At 44.9% G+C, this 19,512-nt stretch overlaps 3 non-coding genes across 3 annotated transcripts; all 3 read right to left on the bottom strand.

Moving 5' to 3' along the window:
• Positions 1-6,877: 6,877 nt before the first annotated feature.
• Positions 6,878-6,984, bottom strand: LOC118151304 (U6 spliceosomal RNA). Its single transcript, XR_004739471.2, has one exon. It is a non-coding gene; the product is annotated as a U6 spliceosomal RNA (small nuclear RNA).
• A 714-nt stretch (positions 6,985-7,698) lies between these two features.
• LOC118151305 (U6 spliceosomal RNA) lies at positions 7,699-7,806 on the bottom strand. Its single transcript, XR_004739472.1, has one exon. It is a non-coding gene; the product is annotated as a U6 spliceosomal RNA (small nuclear RNA).
• A 1,212-nt stretch (positions 7,807-9,018) lies between these two features.
• On the bottom strand, positions 9,019-9,125 carry LOC144580619 (U6 spliceosomal RNA). The gene has a single exon (XR_013530532.1). It is a non-coding gene; the product is annotated as a U6 spliceosomal RNA (small nuclear RNA).
• Positions 9,126-19,512: the final 10,387 nt, after the last annotated feature.

Genomic DNA, 19,512 nt, shown 5'->3' with positions numbered 1-19,512 from the left:
TGTACGGTGAAAATACGTCTTGATGTGTGGACTCAACTCTTAAAATTAACCATGTCGTTTGACTTGAAATTTTGAAAACACTTTCTTTGTCAAATTCAGGAGAAAGAATTTCAGAGCTTATTGAGTCCTATAGTTAAAACAAAATATCCCAGAAGGAAAACAAAAAAACTGTATGGTAAAAATTCTTGTTGATGTGTGGATTCAGCTCACAAAATTGAACATGTGGTTTGACTTCGAATTTTGAAAAAACTTTGTAAAATTCAGGAGAAAGAATATCAGAGCCCATTGAGTCCCATATTTAAAACAAAATATCCCAGAATGAAAACTAAAAAAATATGGTGAAAATTTTTGTTGATGTGTGGATTCAGCTCACAGAATTGAACATGTGATTTGATTTGAAATTTTGAAAACACTTTCTTTGTAAAATTCAGGAGAAAGTATTTCAGAGCCCATTGAGTTTTACAGTTAAAACAATATATCCCAGAATGAAAACCAAAAAAAAAAAAAATATGGAGAAAATGCTTGCTGATGTTTGAATTGAGCTTACAGAATTGAACACGTGGTTTGACTTGAAATTTTGAAACCCTTTCTTTGTAACATTCAGGAGAAAGGATTTCAGAGCCCATTGTGTCCTATAGTTAAAACAAAATATTCCAGAATAAAAACTAAAAAAATGTACGATGAAAATCCTTGTAGATGTGTGGATTCAGCTCACAGAATTGAATTTGTGGTTTGATTTGAAATTTTGAAAACGCATTCTTTGTAAAATTAAGGAGAAAGTATTTCAGAGCCCATTGATTTCTATAGTTTAAACAAAATATCCCAGAATGAAAACTAAAGAAATATACAATGAAAATTCTTGTTTATGTGTGGATTCAGCTTACAGAATTGAACATGTGGTTAGACTTGAAATTTTATATACACTTTCTTTGTAAAATTCAGGAAAAAGAATTTCAGAGCCCTTTGAGTCCTATAGTTAAACCAAAAGTCCCATAATGAAAACTAATAAAATGTATGGTGAATATCCTTGTTGATGTGTGGATTCAGCTCACAGAATTAAAAATGTTTGCCTTAAAATTTTGAAAGCACTTCCTTTGCAAAATTCAGGAGAAAAAATTTCAGAGCCCATTGAGTTATATAGTTTAAACAAAATATCCCAGAATGAAAACTAAAAAAATATATGGTGAAAATTCTTGTTTATGTGTGGATTAAGCTCCCAGAATGGAACATATGGTTTGACTTGAAATTTTGAAAACACTTCCTTTGCAAAATTCAGGAGAATAAATTTCAGAGGACATTGAGTCCTGTAGTTAAAACAAAATATCCCAGAATGAAAACTAAACAAATATAACGTGAAAATTCTTGTTGATGTGTGGATTCAGCTCACAGAATTGAACATGTGGTTTTCCTTGAAATTTTAAAAACACTTTCTTTGTAAAATTTAGAAGAATTTTAGAGCTCATGGGGTCCTATAATTAAAACAAAAGATATCAAAATGAAAACTACAAAAATGTACAAAGAAAATTCTTGTTGATGTGTGGATTCAGCTCTCAAAATTGACCATGTGGTTTCACTTGAAATTTTGAAAACACTTTCTTTGTAAAATTCAGGAGAAAGAATTTCAGAGCACATTGAGTCCTATAGTTAAAACAAAATATCTCAGAATGAAAACTAAAGAACTGTATGGTGAAAATTCTTGTTGATGTGTGGATTCATCTCACAGAATTGAACATGTGGTTTGTCTTGAAATTTTGAAAACAGTTTTGTTGTAAAATGGAGGAGAAAAAATTTAAGAGCCCATTGAGTCCTATAGTTAAAACAAAACATACTTTGATGAAAATTAAACAAATATACAATGAATGTTCATGTTGATATGTGGATTCAGCTCACAGAATTGAACATGTGGTTTCACTTGTAATTTTACAAAGAAAACACTTTCTTTGTAAAATGCAGGAGACAAAAATTCAGAGCCCATTGAGTCCTATATATAAAACAAAATATCCCAGAATGGAAACTAAAAAAAAACCGTGAATTTTTTTTAAGAATTTTTAATTTTCATTATGGTATGACAAATGTGTTTTCAAAATTGCAAGTCAAATTACATGCTAAATTTTGTGAGCTGAATCGACACACCGAAAAAGAACATTCACCATTTTTAAATTTTCATTATGGTATATTTTGTTTTAACTATAGGATTGAAGAATGGGCTCTGAAATTCTTTCTTTTGCATTTTACAAAGAAATTGTTTTCAAAATTTCAAGTCAAACCACATGTTCAATTCTGTGAGATGAATCCACACATCAACAAAAATTTTCACCTTACATTTTTTAAATTTTTATTCTGAGATATTTTGTTTTAACTATAGGACTAACTGGGCTCTTAAATTCTTTCTTTTGAATTTTACAAAGAAAGGGTCTTCAAAATTTCAAGGCGATCCACATGTTCAGTTCTGGGAGCTGAATCCACACATCAAAAAGAATTTACACAATACTTTTTTAAAGTTTTTATTCAGGGACATTTTATTTTAACTGTAGGACTCAATGGGCTCTAAAATTCTTTCTCCTGATTTTTACAAAGAAAGTGTTTTCAAAATTTCAAGTCAAACCACACGGTCAATTTTGAAAGCTTAATCCACACATTAAGAAGTATTTTCTGGCCGGGCGCGGTGGCTCAAGCCTGTAATCCCAGCACTTTGGGAGGCCGAGGCGGGTGGATCACGAGGTCAAGAGATCGAGACCATCCTGGTCAATATGGTGAAACCCCGTCTCTACTAAAAATCCAAAAAATTAGCTGGGCATGGTGGCGTGTGCCTGTAATCCCAGCTACTCAGGAGGCTGAGGCAGGAGAATTGCCTGAACCCAGGAGGCGGAGGTTGCGGTGAGCCGAGATTGCGCCATTGCACTCCAGCCTGGGTAACAAGCGAAAACTCTGTCTCAAAAAAAAAAAAAAAAAAAAAAAAAAAAAAAAAAAAGTATTTTCTGTTGTTTTTTTTTTTTAAAGTTTCGCTCTTGTTACCCATGCTGGAGTGCAATGGCACGATCTCAGCTCACTGCGACCTCCGCCTCCTGGGTTCAGGCAATTCTCCTGCTTCGGCATTCTGAGTAGCTGGGATTACAGGCACGCGCCACCATGCCCAGCTAATTTTTTGTATTTCTAGTAGAGACGGGGTTTTACCATGTTGACCAGGATGGTCTCGATCTCTTGACCTTGTGATCCACCTGCCTCAGCCTCCCAAAGTGCTGGGATTACAGGCTTGAGCCACCGCGCCCAACCTAAGAAGTATTTTCAACGTAATTTATTTGTTTTCATTTTGGGATATTTTGTTTCAAATTTAGGACTCAATGGGCTCTGAAATTCTTTCTCCTGAGTTTTACAAAGAAAGTGTTTTCAAAATTTTAGGTCAAACTACATGTGCAATTTTGGGAGCTGAATCCAAACATCAACAAGAGAAGAGTTTTTATCATACAGCTTTTTAGTTTTCATTCTGAGGTATTTTGTTTAAACTATATGACTCAATGGGCTCTGAAATTTGTTCTCCTGAATTTTACAAAGAAAGTGTTTTCAGAATTTGAAGTCAAACCACATATTCAATTTCGTGAGCTGAATCCACACATCAACAAGAATTTTCACCATCTATTATTTTAGTTATTATTTTGAGATATTTTGTTTTAACTATAGGACCCAATGGGCTCTTAAATTCTTTCTCCTGAATTTTACAAAGAAAGGGTTTTCAAAATTTCAAGTCAAACCACATGTTCAATTTTGTGAGGTAAACCCACATATCAACAAGAATTTTCACCTTATATTTTTTTGGTTTTCATTCTGGGATACTTTATATTAACTGTAGAATTCAATGTGCTCTGAAATTGTTCCTCCTGAATTTTACAAAGCAGTGTTTTCAAAATTTCAAGTCAAACAACATGGTCAATTTTGAGAGTTGAATCCACACATCAACAAAAATTTACATCGTACATTTTTTTAGTTTTCATTCTGGGATACTTCGTTTGATCTTTTGGACTCAATAAGCTTTGAAATTTTTTCTCCTGAATTTTACAAAGAAAATGTTTTCAAAATTTCAAGTCAAACCACATGTTCAAATTTGTGAGCTGAACCCACACATCAACAAGAATTTTTATTGTACAGTTTTTAGTTTTCATTCTGGGATATTTTGTTGTAAATGTAAGACTCAATGGGCTTTGAAAATCATTCTATTGAATATTACAAAAAAAGTGCTGTTACAATTTCTTGTCAAATGACATGTTCAATTTTGTGAGCTGAATCCACACATCAACAGGCATTTTCACTGTACATATATCTAGTTTTCATTCTGGGATTTTTTTTCAACTATAGGACTTAATGAGCTCTGAAACTTTTTCTTCTAAATTTTACAAAGAAAGTGTTTTCAAAATTTTAAGTCAAACCACATGATCAATTCTGTGAGCTGAATCCACACATCAACAGGCATTTTCACCATACATATGTCTAGTTTTCATTCTGGGATTTTTTTTTAACTATAGGACGTAATGGGCTCTGAAAGTTTTTCTTCTGAATTTTACAAAGAAAGTGTTTTCAAAATATTAAGTCAAACCACATGTTCAATTCTGTGAGCTGAATTCACACATTAAAAACCATTTTCACCGTACAGTTTTTTTCGTTTTCTTTCTGGGATATTTGGTGTCTAACTATAGGACTCAATGCTCTCTGAAATTCTTTCTCCTGTATTTCACAAGGAAAGTGATTCCAAAATTTTAAGTCAAACCACATTTTCAATTCTGTGAGCTGAATCCACACATCAAGAAGTATTTTTATGGTACTTATTTTTTTTTTAGTTCTGGGACATTTTGCTTTTAAAGATACGACTCAATAGGCTCTGAAATTCTTTCTCCTGAAATTTACAAGAAAGTGTTTCCAAAATTTCAATTCAAACCACATGTTCAATTTTGTGAGCTGAATCCATACATCAAAAAGCATTTTCACGGTAAATTTTTTATTTTTCATTCTGGGATATTTAGTTTTTAACTACAGGACTCAATGGGGTCTGAATTTCTTTCTCCTGAATTTACAAAGAACGTGTTTTCAAAATTACAACTCAAACCACATGTAAAATTCTGTGAGCTGAATTTGCGCATCAAAAAGCATTTTGACGGTACTTTTTTTTAGTTTTTATTCTGTGATATTTTGTTTAACTATAGGTTTCAATGTGCTCTGAAATTCTTTCTTTTGAATTTTACCAGAAAAGTGTTCCCAAAATTCCATGTCAAACCACATGTTAAATTCTGTGAGCTGAATCTGCACATCAAAAAGCATTTTCACCATACAGTGTTTTAGCTTTCATTCTGGGATTTTTTTTTTTTTTTTTTTTTTTTTTTTTTTTTTTTACGTATAGGAATCAAAGTGCTCTGAAATTCTTTCTCCTGAATTTTTCAAAGAAGGTGTTTCCAAAATTCCAAGTCAAACCACATTTTCAATTCTATGAGCTGAATCCACACATCAAAAACCATTTTCACCATAGATTGTTTTAGTTTTCATTCTGGGATATTTTGTTTGTAACTATAGGATTCAATGTGCTCTACAATTCTTTCTGCTGAATTTCTCAAAGAAAATGTTTCCAAAATTCCAAGTGAAACCACATTTTCCATTCTGTGAGCTGAATCTACACATCAAAAAGCATTTTCACTGTGCTTTTTTTTTTTTTTTTTTTTTTGGTTTTCATTCTGGGATATTTTGTTTTTAAAGATAGGATTCATTGGGCTCTGAAATTCTTTCTCCTGAATTTTACAAGAAAGTGTTTCCAAAATTCCAAGTCAAACAACATGTTAAATTCTGTGAGCTGATTCCACACATCAAAAACATTTTGACCGTACATTTTTTTATTTTTCATTAGGGAATATTTTGTTCTTAACTATGAGATTTAATGGGCTCTGAAATTCTTTCTCCTGAATTTTACAAAGCAACTGTATCCAAAATTCAAAGTCAAACCACATTTTGAATTCTGTGAGCTGAATCCGCACATCAGAAAGCATTTTAACCATACAATTTTAGTTTTCATTCTGGGATATTTTTTTTTAACTATATGACTCAATGAGCTCTGAAATTCTTTCTGCTGGATTTTACAAATGAAGTGTTTCCAAAATTTCAAGTCAAAGCACATGTTCAATTCTGTGAGCTGAATCCACACATCAAAAAGCATTTTCACTGAACATTTCTTATTTTTCATTCTGGTATATTTTGTTTATAGCTATAGGACTCAATGGGCTCTGAAATTCCTTCTGAATTCTACAAAGAATGTGTTTCCAAAATTCCAAGTCAAACCACATGTTCAATTTTGTGAGCTGAATCCACATATCAAAAAGCATTTTCACCGTATATTTTATGAGTTTTGATTCTGGGAAATTTTGTTTTTACTATACGTCTCAAGAGACTGTGCTGGGTGCTGTGACTCTTGCCAGCAATCCAAGCACTTTGGGAGGCCAAAGTGGGCGGGTCACCTGATGTCACAAGTTCGAGATCAGCCTGCGCATCCTGGTGAATACCCGTCTCATTTAAAAAAAGAAAAAAGAAAAAGAAAAGAAATCAGACAGAGCAGTGTGTACAATTCTAAAAAAAAAACAAGGTGCCAGAGAAATCCACCCACCTCCCCGCCTTTCTTTATGATGTACTCTTTCCATCTTGTCACCTAGGCTGGAGTGCAATGGTGCTATCTTGGCTTATTGTAGCACCTGCCTCCTGGGTACAAGCGATTGTCCTGCCACAGCCTCTCTAGTAGCTGGAATTGCAAGTGTCCACACCACCAGGTCCAGCTAACTTTCTGTGTTTTTATTTGTATATCCAATCTATCTGTATTTCATTTCTAGAAAACAGCCACAATGGCAAAAAAAAAATTACAGAACACTGCACACCTTTGCATGTCATCCTTCCGCTGCGGCCATGCCGGCCTTCTGTGTAGCATCCCAATTTTAGGGTAGGTGCTGCCGAAGTGAGCACATGCCATGCCCAGCTCAGCTTTTTACTTTTTTTCTATTTTTATGTTTTTTGTAAGGAGCAAATTGCTCTGTGTCGTTCGAGGCCAGTCTCGAATCTGTGACCTTAGGATTGGCCCGTCTCGGCCTTCCAAAGAGCTGAAATTACAAGCATGAGCCACCGAGCTCAACCCAAGTTTTGTTTTTGTTTTAAAGACAGGGTTTCACCACGTTGGTTGGGACAGTCTCGAACCCACAACCTCATGTGATCCGCCCGCCTTGGTCTTCGCAGCTCCTGGATGACAGGCTCCCTTGAGCCACCGTGGCCAGCCGGCTGACTTTATTATTAAAAAAGAAGTCAGAGAGACTGGGCTGAGCGCTGTGACTCACTCCAGCAATCCTAGCACTTTGGGAAGCCGAGGTGAGTGGGTCACCTTATGTCACAAGTTCGAGATCAGCCTGCGAATCCCAGTGAAAATCCACCTCATTTAAAAAAAGAAAAAAAAAGAAATCTGACACATCAGTGTGTACAATTGTAAAAAAAAAAACGAGGTGCCGGATGACTCCACCCCCTGCCCTGCCTTTCTTTATGCCATACTGTTTCCCTCTTGTCACCCAGGCTGGAGCGCAATGCTGCGATCTTGGCTTATTGCAACACCTGACTGCCGGGCAGGTTTTTTTTTTGTACCTCTAATCTATTTATATTTGATTTCTACAAAACAGCCACAACAGCAAAAAAAAAAAATTACAGAACGCTGCACATTTTGCGTGTCATCCTTGGGCTGTGGCCACGCTGGCATTCTTTGTAGCATCCAAATTTCAGTGTAGGTGCTGCCGAAGTGAGCACATGCCATGCCCGGCTCAGCTTTCTTATTTTTTGTTTAACTGTTTTTTATACGAAGCAAGTTGCACTGTGTCATTCTAGGCCTGTCTCGAACCTGGGACCCCAGGATTGGCTCATCTTGGCCTTCCAAAGTGCTGAAATTACAGACGTGAGCCGCCGAGCCCAACCCAAGTTTTCTTTTCGTTTTTAAGATGGGGTTTTACCATGTTGGTCGGGCCAGTCTAGAACCTGCAACCTGGCATAATCTGCCCACCTTGGTCTTCGTAGTGCCTTGATGACAGGCTCCCATGAGCCACCATGCCTGGCCGGCTGATTTTACTGTTAAAAAAAAATCCGAGAGATTGGGCCGGACGGTGTGACTCACTCCAGCAATTTTAGCACTTTGGGAGGCCGAAGTGGGTGGGTCACCTGAGGTCACAAGTTCGAGGTCAGCCTGGACATACCAATGAAAACCCACCTCACTTAAAAAAGGAGAAAAAGAAAAAAAAATGAGACTCATCAGTGTGTACAATTGTAACAAAACGAGGTACCATGTGACTCCACCACACTCCTCGCCTTTCTTTATGATGTATTGTTTCCCTTTTGTCACCCAGGCTGGAGTACAATGGTGTGATGTTGGCTTATTGCAATGCCTGCCTCCTGGGTTTAAGTGATTGTCCTGCGGCAGCCTCCCAAGTAGTTGGGGGTGCAAGTGTCCACACCACCACATCCATCTAACTTTCTGTTTTTTTTTCTTTGTACCTCCAATCTATCTGTATTTGATACAGTAAGGCACTGTGACTCATGCAATGAATCCCAGCACTTTGGGAGGCCAAGGTGGATGGGTCACCTGAGGTCAAGAGTTCAAGGTCAGCCTGGGCATTTCGGTAAAAACCAACCTCACTTGAAAAAGGAGAAAAAGAAAAAGAAATCAGACAGATTAGTGTGCACAGTCAAAACAACAGGAGGTGTCGGGTGACTCCACCCCCCGCCCCAACTTTCTTTAAGACGTACTGTTCCCCTCTGGTCACCGGCTGGAGTGACACAGTGTGATCTTGGCTTATTGCAACACCTGCCTCCTGCATTCAAGGAATTGTCCTGCCAATGCCTCCCAAGTAGCTGGGGTTGCAAGTGTCCGCAGCACCACGTCCAGCTAACTTTGTATTTTTTTTTTTTTTTTGCACCTCAAATCTATCTGTATTTGATTTCTACAAAACAGACACAACGGCAAAAAAAAAAATTACAGAACGCTTCACTCCTTCATGTGTCATCCTTGTGCTTCGGCCATGGTGGCCTTCTGCGTAGCGTCCCAATTTTAGTGTGGGTGCTGCCAAAGTGAGCACATGCCATGCCAGGCTCAGGTTTTTTATTTTTTTCTGTTTTTATGTTTTTTTATAGGGAGCGGGTTGCGCTGTGTCATTTGAGGCCAGTCTCGAACCTGTGACCTTACAATCGGCCCGCCTTGGCATTCCAAAGTGCTGGGATTGCAGGCGTGAGCCGCTGAGCCCAACCCAAGTTTATTTTTATTTTAAAGACGGAGTTTCACCATGTCAGTCGGGCTGGTCTCGAACCCGCAACCTCGCATGATCCGCCCAGCTTGGTCTTCGAAGCGCCTGGATGACTGTTTCCCTTGAGCCACCGTGCCCGGCCTGCCAACTTTATTGTCAAAAAAAGAAATCTGAGAAACTGTGCCAGGCGCTGTGATTCACGCTAGCAGTCCCAGACATTGGGAGGCCAAGATGGGCGGGTCACTTGAGGTCACGAGTTCGAGGTCAGCCTGGGCAGCCCGGTGAAAACCCGCCACTCTTAAAAAAGGAGAAAAAGAAAACTTAAAGTAGTCCAAAACATCAGTGTGTACGATCGTAACAATATGAGGGGTCGAGTGACTCCACCCCCTGCCCCGCCTTTCTTTATGACGTATAGTTTCCCTCTTGTCACCCAGGCTGGAGTGCAACAGTGCGATCTTGGCTTATTGCAACACCTCCCCCCGAGTTCAAACTATTTTCCTGATGATTACTCCCAAGTAGCTGGGGTTGCAGGTGTCCTCACCACCATGTCCAGCTAACTTTCTATATTCTTCTTTTTTTTGTACCTCAAATCTACCTGTATTTTATTTCTACAAACAAGCCACAACGGCAAAAAAAAATTACGCACCACTGCACACCTTTGCTGTCATCGTTGGGCTACAGCCATGGCTTCCTTCTGTGTAGCATCCCAATTTTTGTGTAGGTGCTGCTGAAGCGAGCACATGCCATGCCCAACTCAGCTTTTTTATTTTTTTCTGTTTTAATGTTGTTTTTTTTCATAGGGAGCGGGTTGCGCTGTGTCGTTCGAGGCCAGTCTCCACCCTGTGACCTCACGATCGGCCCGCCTCGGCATTTTAAAGTGCTGGAATTACAGGCGTGAGCCGCTGAGCCCAACCCAAATTTTATTTTATTTTTTTAAAGAGGAGGATTCACCATTTCAGTAGGGCCTGTGTCGAACTGGCAACCTTGCGTTATCCACCCCCCTTGGTTTTCGAAGCACCTGGATGATAGGTTCCTGTGGGCCTCTGTGCCTGGCCTGCCGACTTTATTGTCAAGAGAAAAAATAAGAGACTGGGCCAGGCACTGAGACTGACGCCAGCAATCCCAGCACTTTGGGAGGCCGAGGTTGATGTGTCACCTGAGGACACGAGTTCGAGGTCAGCCTGGGCAGCCTGGTGAAAACCCACCACTCTTAACAAAGGAGAAAAAGAAAACTTATAGTCCGAAACATCAATGTGTACAATTGTAACAAAACGAGGTGTCGGGTGACTCCAAGCCCCGCCCCGCCTTTCTTTATGACCTACAGTTTCCCTTTTGTCATCCAGGCTGGAATGCAACAGTACGATCTTGGCTTATTGCAACAACTCCCTCCTGGGTTCAAACTATTGTCCTGATAATGCCTCCCAAGTAGCTGGGGTTGCAGATGTCCACACCACCACGTCCAGCTAAATTTCAATTTTTCTTTTTTTTTTTGCACCTCAAATCTACCTGTATTTTATTTCTACAAAACAGCCACAATGGCAACAACAACAAAAAATACGAACCACTTGCACACCTTTGCATGTCATCGTTGGGCTGTGGCCACAGTGGCCTTCTATGTAGAGTCCCAATTTCAGTGTAGGTGCTGCCGAAACAAGCACATGCATGCCCAGCTTAGGTTTTAATTTTTTTGTTTTTTTTTTTATAGAAAGCAGGTTGTGCTGTGTCGTTTGAGGCCAGTCTTGAACCTGTGACCTCACGATCAGCCTCCCTTGGAATTTCAAAGTGCTGGGATTACAGGCTTGAGCTGCTGAGCCCAACCCAAGTTTTGTTTTTGTTTTAAAGACAGGGTTTCACCATGTCGATCGGGCTGGTCTCGAACCTGCAACCTTGCGTGTTCTGCCTGCCCTGGTCTTCGAAGCGCCAGAATGACAGGCTCTTGTGAGCCACCATGCCTGGCCCGCCGACATTATTGTAAAAAAAGGAATCGGAGAGACTGGGCGGGGTGCTGTGACAAACGCCAGCAATCCCAGCACTTTGGGAGGCCGAGGTGGGCGGGTCAGCTGAGGTCACAAGTTCGAGGTCAGCCTGGGTAGCCCAGTGATAACCCACCTCACTTAAAAAAAAGAAAAAGAAAACAAAGTAGTTTGACACATCTGTGTGTACAATTGCAACAAAACGAGGTGTCGAGTGACTCCACCCCTTGCCCCGTCTTCCTTTATGACGTACAGTTTCCCTCTTGTCACCCAGGCTGGAGTGCAACAGTGCGATCTTGGCTTATTGCAACACCTCCCTCCTGGGTTGAAGCTATTTTCCTGATATTGCCACCCAAGTAGTTGGTGTTGCAGGTGTCCACACCACCATGCCCAGCTTTCTATTTTTTTTTATACCTCAAATCTACCTGTATTTTATTTTTATAAAACAGCCGCAATGGCAAAAAAAAAAAAAAAAAAAAAAAAATACAGACCGCTGCACACCTTTGCGTGTCATCGTTGGGCTGTGGCCACGACGGCATTCTGTGTAGCATCCCAATTTTGGTGTAGGTGCTGACGAAGTGAGCACATGCCATACCCGGCTCAGCTTTTTAATTTTTTTCTGTTTTAATGTTTAATAGGGAGTGGGTTGCACTGTGTCGTTCCGGGCCAGTCTCGAACCTGTGACCTAATGATAGGCCCGCCTCAGCATACTAAAGTGCTGAAGTACAGGCATGAGCTGCCGAGCCCAACCAAAGTTTTGTTTTTGTTTTAAAGACGGGGTTTAATCATGTTGGTCAGGCCGGTCTCGAACACACAACCTCGCATGATTCGCCCACCTTGGTCTTCGAAGCACCTCATGACAGGCTCCTGTGAGCCTCTGTGCTTGGCCCGCCGACTTAATTGTCAAAGAATAAATCCGAGAGACTGGGCCAGGCGCTGTGACTCACGCCAGCAATCCCAGCCCTTTGGGAGGCCGAGGCGGGAGGGGCACCTGAGGTCACGAGTTCGAGGTCAGCCTGGGCAGTGAAAACCCACCTCACTTAAAAAAGGAGAAAAAGAAAAGGAAAAGTAGTCTGACACAGCAACATGTAAAATTGTAACAAAACGAGGTGTCGGGTGACTCACCCCTTGCCCCGCCTTCCTTTATGACGTACAGTTTTCCTCTTGTCACCCAGGCTGGAGTGCAACAGTGCGATCTTGGCTTCCTGCAACACCTCCTTCCTGGTTTCAAGCTATTGTCCTGATAACGCCACCCAAGTAGCTGGGGTTGCAGGTGTCCACACCACCACGTCCAGCTAACTTTCTATTTCCCTTTCTTTTTTGTACCTCAAATCTCCCTGTGTTATTTCTACAGAATGTCCACAACGGCAAGAAGGAAAAAAAAGAAAATGTACGGACCGCTGCACACCTTTTTGTGTCAGCGTTAGGCTGCGGCCACGGCGGCCTTCTGCATGGCGTCCCAATTTATTGTAGGTGCTGCCGAAGTGAATGCACGCCATGCCCAACTGAGCTTTTTAATTTTCGTTCTGTTTTTTTTTTTTTTTTACATTTTTTTTATAGGGAGTGGGCTGCGCTGTCATTCGAGGCAAGTCTCGAACCTGTGACCTAATGATAGGTCCGCCTTGGCATTCCAAAGTGCTGGGATTACAGGCGTGAGCTGCTGCAAAGCCCGATCCAAGCTTTGTTTTCATTTTAAAGACACAGTTTCACCATGATGGTCAGGCCGGGCTCGAACCCGCAACCTCGCGTGATCCACCCACCTTGGTCTTCGAAGTGACTGGAGGACAGGCTTCCATGAGTCTCCGTGCCCAGCCCACCGACTTTATGGTCAGAAAATGAATCCGAGGGACTCGGCCGGGAGCTTTTACTCACGCCAGCAATCCCAGCCCTTTGGGAGGCCGAGGCGGGCGGGCCACCTGAGGTCACGAGTTCGAGTTTAGCCTGGGCAGCCTGGTGAAAATTCACCTCACTTAAACAAAAGGAAAAAAAAAACGAATAGTCCGACACAGCAGCGTGTACAATTGTAAGAAAAGGAGGTGTCAGGTGACTCCGTCCCCCGCCCCACCTTTCTTTATGACGTACCGTAAGTCTCCCTTTTGTCACCCAGGCTGGAGTGCAACACCAACCTCCTAAGTTCAAGCTATTGTCCTGATAAGGCCTCCCCAGTAGCTGGAGTTGCAGGTGTCCACACCACCACGTCCAGCAAACTTTCTATTCTTTTTTTCGTTTTTGTACCTCAAATCTCCCTTTATGTTATTTCTACAGAATTGCCACCATGGCAAACAAAGAAAATATACAGAGCACTGCACCTTTCCGTGTCATCGTTGGGCCGCGGCCACGGCGGCCTTCTGCATGGCATTTCGATTTTAGTGTAGGTGCTGCCAAAGCAAGCGCATGCCATGCCCAGCTAAGCTTTTTAATTTTCGTTCGTTTTTTTTTTAAACGTTATTTTATATAGAGAGGGCTGCGCTGTGTCGTTCGAGGCCAGTCTCGAACCTGTGACCTCACGATCGACCCACCTCGGCATTCCAAAGTGCTGGAATCATAGGAGTGAGCCTCCGCCGAGTCCGACCCAAGCTTTGTTTTCCTTTTACAGACGGGGCTTCCCCATGACGGTCGGACCGGTCTTGAACCTGCAACCTCGTGTGATCCACCCGCCTTGGTCTTCGAAGTGCCTGGAGGACGGGCTCCCGAAAGCCTTTGTGCCCGGCCTGCGGACTTTATGGTTAGAAAAGAAATCTGAAGAACTGGGCCGGGTGCTGTGACTCATGCCAGCAATCCCAGCCCTTTGGGAGGCCGAGGCGGGCGGGTCACCTGAGGTCACGCGTTCGTGGTGAGCCTGGGCAGCCTGGTGTAAACCCACCTCACTTAAAACAGGAGAAAAAGAAAAAGAAATGTAGTCTGACACAGCAGCGTGTACAATTGTAACTAAACAAGGGGTCAGGTGACTCCACCGCCCACCCCGCCTTTCTTTATGACGTACAGTCACAGTCTCCCTCTTGTACCCTGGCTGGAGTGCAACCCTGCGATCTTGGCTTCTTGTAACACCTCCCTCCTGGGTTAAAGCTATTGTCCTGATAACGCCTCCCCAGTAGCTGGGATTGCAGGTGTTCACAATACCACGTCCAGCTAAGTTTCTATTTTTCTTTCGTTTTTGTACCTAAAATCTCCCTCTATGTTATTTCTCCAGAACGGCCACAATGGCAAGAAAAAAAGGAAAATGTACAAACCGCTGCACATATTTGAGTATCATCGTAGGGCCGTCGCCATGGCGGCCTTCTGCATGGAGTCCCAATTTTAGTGTAGGTTCTGCTGAAGCGAGCACATGCCATTTCCGGCTCAGCGTTTTAATTTTCGTTTTTTTTTTTTTTTACATTTATTTATAGGGCATGGGCTGAGCCATCTTGTTTGAGGCCAGTCTCGGACTTGTGTCCTCACGATCGGACCACCTCGGCATTCCAAAGTGCTAAGATCACAGGCGTTAGCTGCCGCCAAGCCCAACCCAAGCTTCGTATACATTTTAAAGACGGGATTTCACCATGATGGTCGGGCCGGTCTCGAACCCTCATCCTCACGTGATCCGCCCGCCTTGGTCTTTGAAACGCCTGGAGGACAGGTTCCCAAAAGCCTTTGTGCCTGGCCCGCCGACTTTATGGTCAGAAAAGGTGTCCAAGTAACTGAGCTGGGTGCTGTGACTCATGCCAGCTATCCCAGCCCTTTGGGAGGCCGAGGTGGGTGGGTCACCTGAAGTCACGAGTTCGAGGTGAGCCTGGGCAGCCCGGTGAAAACCCACCTCACTGAAAAAAGGAGAAACAGAAAACGAAAAGTAGTCCAACACAGCAGCGTGTACAATTGTAAGAAAACGAGGAGTCGGGTGACTCCACCCCCTGCCACGCCTTTCATTATGACGTACAGTCAGTCTCCCTCTCGTCACTTAGGCTGGAGTGCAACACCTGTCTCCTGGGTTGTTCAGCGACCCTTTCACACCTCTTCGGATCTCAGGGCTCCACCTATTGCTACTGCTGCTGCAGCCATCGCTTGAGAACCGTCTTTTTGCACACAGGCCAGGCATACCTGACCACTCTGACATCAACCAGACCCGCACGGGGCCGACCACCACCGGTCACGAAGCCAAGGCACACACTACTGGTATGCGGACATTAGTTTATGGTTGCTGGGGTTGACACCCCACAAGGCTGAGCCTGCTTGGGTTCGATACTGGGCCTCGCCAGCATGGCCAAAGAGCATTTCACATGGGAAGGATCTGCAGGTGGCAGCGGGGAAGGAGCACACATGCAAGGCCAGTGCTCACCAGGGCAGGGGCACGCATCTCAGCCAAGAGCTCAGGCAGAAATCTCTGGCACAGCTGGGTCACCTAGAAAATACGACCGCAGCATCCCACTGCCAAAGACACAATGGCGGTCCCACGTTCTTTTGCCGGGAATGCCGGCCGGCCCTTGGCAACACTGCAGAGCTTCCTCATGGGACCCTGAGCCCACCACTGGGGGCCCCGAAGAGACTCCAGCCACAAACCCTACACCAGGGCAACATGCCCAGAATCTTATCTATCCCTGACTCGGTCTCACTTTGGGTGACTGACACACCCCACAATGGGGACATTTCCCTGGGCCCAGGCGGCCCGACCTGTTGCCCTGCACACATCACAGTCATTGGCACTGGCCACGGCTAGGCACGGGAGGAAGCAGAGGGCCGGCTCGCAGTGGAAGTGGGTCACGAGCCAGATGGAGCACCACGTGCACCCAGCGTTCAAGCGACGACCTCCCTAACAGCTAGGACGCAGGGCCAGGCCTGTTGGGACCCTCCCCCCACCCAGAGGGGAACGGTGCGGGCCACAATAGGAGATGAGCAGCGCTCGGTCCTGAGCACAGGGACCAGCACACCCTTCTACTCCCAGTCACCAAGAGGGAACTCTGCTTCACATAAATGAATCCAATCACTATGGTAGCGCTACCACAACAGAAGCAGCAGGCAAGGGGGAGTTTGGTATCCCAAGGCACACCTCTCGGATTGCTAGAAAAGACTTTTTCACCGAGTGCGGGTCACACTCCCCTACCCATCAGTCTCCCCTTATTGGGCCGCCCACGAAAGCACTCAGGGACACCTGGTGAAGGGAGAGGTGCAGTCTACGGTGAGAGGGGGAAAACCCGAGGCAAATTTGACCACACGTGGGAGGGGTGCACCCCTCTCAACCACCTCCATGACACCCCCTGATAAGCTGAGCTTTTCCTTAGGACCCACAGGCAGACCCCGATGCAGCAACCAAAGGAGCAGGCCCCGGTTGCGGGGACAACACCGCTCCACCTGGGACACCTGAGGGACAACCCAGAGCGCTCCTGGAGAACCTCAAAAGCCCAAGAGGAGCCAACACTCGCACAACCCCAACAAGGGCAACATGACACGCCAGCAGGTAAGCCTCCATCGCCGTGGAGAGGGGCCACTGATGCAGGGCAACAATCACAGGAAGCGACAGCGAGGGATGCCTTCTGCATCAGAGAACTCCGCTGCCTTCACCAGGTAGAGGGTGGGATAGCACAGCGAAGTCGGGCCAGATCCCGTACCCCGACACCTCCTGACACAATCCCCAAAGGAGGGGAGAGAAGAAGCAAGGGGCCCCCACAGGCAGGACAAGAACAGTACCATCCCCTGTGAATATCCGTCACTGGCCCACCATGAATCGTTTGCGGCCCAGGAGAGCATGACATCACCACATCGATCGAAAAAAGACCCAGAGCAGAGCAATGGGGGTCAGCCTCACCAAAACCACCGAGCTGACCAGCCTGCAGTTGGCCAGCCCCACTCTGCGGAAGAGACGGTGAACAACCCCAGGGGAGAGGAGAACGCCTGACACACATGGCACAGAGCCAACAGGGTGGGGTTGTCACCACTGCCCTGGGTGCCCGCAGCAGGGAGCGCACACACAAGCAGTGGGGAGCCCGCCAGCCTCGACCTTTCCCTGCCACACCTAGTTGGGTCAGAGAAGACCCCAGCCCAGGGTGCCCCCAGGGAGTCAGAACACTCAGGCAGACGCACAGGAGGCTAGGCACACGGGCCCCAACTGGCGGCTCAAGCGAGAGCAGGGTGGGTTACCCAGGTTACCAGTAGACCAGAGACCCCCCCCAGGCATTTAGACGCCCAACTTCTCCAGCGACAGGTCGCCAGAGGACAGTGTGTCAGCAATAACCCGGTGGCCCAAAATGCCAACTCAGAGTGAAAGATATACCCCACCCAGGGGGCAGGGGTTTGAGTCACTTGCCACATCACTGACTCAGAAATGTGCGACCCAGACATCCGTCCCCAAAAAGTCCACCATCGCAGCCAGACACGAAGCATCCAGGGGTGTCTGGTCAACCCCAAGACACACTGGAGCATCCGTGGTGCCAGGGATGCCCTCCGGGCCACTGGTGCCATGCAGGGACCAGCCCGTGCCTCCAGAGCAAGACTCTTTCGTCCGTCCCCTAACACGCGAGGGGAACACAAGAGGCTCAAGGTACTCAGGGACCACTCTCTGACTACGAACGCGGACTTGGAAGAAAAGTGTCACAGCAGAGGGACCACTGCCGGGCGCAGAACCCTGAGAGGATGGAGCAGGATAGCCACTGACTCCCCGTGGGGACTTGGAAAAGAAATTTGGTGGGTGCCTTAGGTGGCCAGGGCCCACACAGGCCCGTGATAGCGCCGGGGAAGGGATCCCCGGTTACTAGCGCCATGCCCAGAGGGTCGCCGCGGGTCGCGGGTGGAGCCTCGGGAGCTACTGCATGCTGGTCGAACAGCCTGGGCAGCCCTCACACAGCTCTCAGGCCTGGAAACTCAGCAAAAGCCTGCCCCTGTAATAGCCTGCACACCCAAGCTCTGACTCTCAAGTGACTCGCCAGAGCTCTGGTGCCAGAGGGACAGCACTCCTGATGACCGCAGGCTTTCTGGAGCACTGCCTAGCTCACAGCGGGAATGGTCCCCTCCCTCGGCAGCTGCCAACGAAGGTCCAGAAGCCAAGAGAACTATATAAAAGTGGCTGCCAGTTGGAGACCAACAATCGGTGACAACCATTTCCAAACCTGTCACAAAGATAGATCCGGATGGCAAGGCAGCTGGCGGACGGCAAAACCGAAAGTCTTCCCACGGCCGAAAATGCAGCCCTCCACCCCAACTCCACAGAAACCGTCCTCCAAACGTGTCTCTGCGTAGACTGAGACAGGCTCAAAAGACAAGCCAATGATGTGTGGGTGTTTAGACAGGCATCTCGGAGGGAGAAAGAACACACAGGACTCGGTCGCGAGTCATTCAGGTGACAGAGAGACACAGAATGAGGACACTTTCACAATCCACAAGGTAGGGGAATGGAGGGAGGGAGGGGATAGAAAAAAGACACATGGAGGAAGGAGGGAGGGAAGAAAGAAAGCAGGGAAGGTGGAGGAAGGAGATGGAGAAAACAGAGAGACAGAATTTTTAAAACCTGGAGAAAATATATGATGCAAGAGAGGTGGAAAATGAAGAAAGATGAAAAAGAGAAGAAATGAGGAAAGAGATGAAGGAAAGAAGGGCGAAAGAGAGGAAAAAAGATAGTATAAAAGACAAAGAAAGAAAGAAAAAAGGAAAGAAGGAAGGAAGGGAGGAAGGAAGGAAAGAAAAAGATACGAGAAGAAAGAAAGAAGAGGCTAATGTTCTTTTTGGTGTTAGCCCACCTGTATCCGGGTAAAAAGAAAAAAAAAGAAAAGGAAGGAACAAAACGACAGAAAATAGAGAAAATAAAACTCTGTACTCAACGTAATTTGGCCTGGCAACAGAACAAGGCTCCGTCTAGAAAGAAAGACAGAGAGACAGAGAGAATGAAAGAGCAAAAGAGAAAGAAAGACAGAAAGAAAAAAAGAAAGAGTGAGAAAGAGAGAGAGAAAAAGAAAGAAAGAGAGAGGCCGGGCAAGGTGGCTCATGCCTGTCATCCCAGCACTTTGGGAGGCCAAGTTGTGTGGATCTCAGGGTCAGGAGTTCTAGACCAGCCTGGCAAAAATGTTGAAACCCTGTCTCTACTAAAGGTACAAAAATTAGCTGGGCGCGGTGGCAGGCGCCTGTAATCCCGGACACTCAGGAGGCTGAGGCAGGAGAATCGCTTGAACCCGGGAGGCGGAGGTTGCGGTGAGCCGAGATCTCGCCATTGCACTCCAGCCTCAGTGACAGAGTGAGACTCTGTCTCAAAAAAAAAAAAAAAGACTATGAGGGCCCGGGCCAGGGTGGTT

This window comes from Callithrix jacchus, chromosome 20 (assembly GCF_049354715.1).
Source record: "Callithrix jacchus isolate 240 chromosome 20, calJac240_pri, whole genome shotgun sequence".
Taxonomy (NCBI): domain Eukaryota; kingdom Metazoa; phylum Chordata; class Mammalia; order Primates; family Cebidae; genus Callithrix; species Callithrix jacchus.
This window is presented reverse-complemented; position numbering and strand designations above follow the sequence as displayed.